Source organism: Limulus polyphemus, unplaced genomic scaffold, assembly GCF_000517525.1.
Source record: "Limulus polyphemus unplaced genomic scaffold, Limulus_polyphemus-2.1.2 Scaffold3580, whole genome shotgun sequence".
NCBI classification, from domain to species: domain Eukaryota; kingdom Metazoa; phylum Arthropoda; class Merostomata; order Xiphosura; family Limulidae; genus Limulus; species Limulus polyphemus.
Window position 1 is genome coordinate 39,545 of NW_013669190.1, and position 2,423 is coordinate 41,967.

The following is a 2,423-nucleotide window of genomic DNA, read 5'->3' on the forward strand; positions in this document are numbered from 1 at the left end:
TACCAAAAACTATACGCTTCAGAATCATATTACAAAGCCTACAGCTTAATAACAAGTGAAAGATATCCGAAACTTTGTTTCGTGGTTTTTAAACAACAGGTTTTCCTAGCCTGCCGAAACACTTTAACAGTAAAAATACACTAAAACACGATCACATATGATACAAATACCAATAAAAATATATTAAAATCTTACACTATAGTTTGAATACAACTAACACGCATTTTCTTTTTCTTTTTCTTCAAATATTCCAAGTTAAAACAAGTTGATCTGACTTTGGCTTTTCGGTTTCTCCCATCAGCATTCGTATCTTCAAAACCTTTATTTGATAAGGTCGCTAATTCTGAACTTCTTTTCTTATTTGTCCCCCAGTGGTACAGCGGTAATTTTACAGACTTACAAAGCTAAAAATCCGGGATTCGATTCCCCGAGGTGGACACACCACAGAGAGCTTAATGTGGCTTTGCTCTAAAACAAATATTGTTTTTGCTTCTAATCTTATTTGTCCAGAACTTAATTGTTATAACAGATACACGTGTTCAGATTTTAAAAGCTCAAAAAGCGTTGTAACATTTGAGTTAATTTTTTTCCTCTCTTCAAATGGAACTGAATACCAATTCAAAAGGCCAACAAGCTAGAGACATTGATTCCAAAGCGCTGTTCAATTCGGTTGGAATCTCAAGTATACTTTCACTCGCAAAATTACGCCTACTACTCGGTTCTGTGTTTCAAATGAACCAATTTTACAACTGAGCAGATTCTATTACTAGATAAAAGTAAGTTTCCACTGATCCATCTTACCACGAAACGTTCTATACGTTTCAGAATAAATTCTCTTCAGGAACGTTGTGCTATTATATTAAGAGTAAGAAAGACAAAAGTCGACGCTTTTTGAGCACAATGAAAGGTCAGGTATTTATTACTGATTATAACCGACTAGTTTCGGTAACACAGTTACCACCATCAGGGCTAATATCTACAGAATTATTTTAGCCTAATCCATACTATAGAAACTAATTAGCCCTGATGATGGTAACTGTGTTATCGAAACTAGTCGGTTATAATCAGTAATAAAGATCTGACCTTTTACTGTGCTCAAAAAGTGTCGGATTTTGTTTTACTTTTAATGTTTCAGACTAGCTGGAACTCTTGGATCACTTTTATTTACACAATGAGTTTACAGTTTTGTCTTATCACAAGAATATTTAATAAGCCTTAAAAACACTTTATGCAACACACATGGGCTATGGTCAAAAATCCCCAAGGTTCAGGCATTGTAATCCCTAATTTAAAACTACTGGCCAGAGGGAGGGTAGCCCGTCAGTAGCACCCGCCGCCTATTGTACTATCCATTTGAACAGAATAGCTACATTGACAGCAACATTCATAAAATCCAAAGATGTGAATGTGTGGATGGAGCGAGTTAAGCGGCATATCACGGTTCGAACCTAACCAATAGGCCTCGCCTTCATTGTTTTCTCTTTTTGTGTTTGTAGAGCAATAAAACGTTCTCACATGTTATTGGCTATAGTTTGAATACCATCGTTTAGCTACTCGTCATTATTAGATTCTATCGATAAGATCGCTATGCTTAGTCATAAAAAAGTAAACGTTAAATATGAAAAATAAATTAATTGAAAAAAGTGTGTACTTTTTAATTCGTAATTGAATACTTGTTTGATTATCTTTATAGAAAACACGTGCGACTTATTGTATGTTTCTTTGAAGTTAAGCACAAAACTACACAATGGGCTATCTGTGCTATGCCCACCACGGGGATCGAAACCCGGTTTCTAGCGTTGTAAGTCCGCAGACATACCGCTGTGCCACAAGGGGGCATGCGGCTTACATCACGATTTGATTTTGTTGGATTTCACCGTTCCTTGTCGAGCCGGGCGTTGCCTAGTGGTTAGCATACCCGGAGTGTGATCCCAAATGTTTATGGTTTGCGTCCCTCCTACCATAAAAACGCCCTCCACACTTTGGGGATTGTGAGTGTGTTATAAGAATGTCAGTCAAACCCTGCATTATTTGGTCAGAGAAGAGTAACCCAAAAGTTGGCGGTGTGTGCTGTTGGCTAGCTGTCTTTCCTGTGGGCTAACTTTGCCCGAAAATTTTGAAACATGACAAAACTGAAACAGAGATCACTCGTATTTTGTTTACGTATGTGTTTGTATGTTTGTAATTCATCCCAAAGCTACACAATGGACTATCTGTGCTTTACCCACTACGGGTATCGAAACTCGATTTTTAGCGTTCTAAGGCCTCAGACTCACCGCTGAGCCACCAGACGGATTGTTTATGTAAAACAATAACACCTGCGAGAACGATGCACTAGTTTCTTTGTTTGTAATTAAGCACAAAGCTACACAATGGGCTAATCTGTGCTCTGTCCACCACGGGTATCGAAATCCGGATTCTAG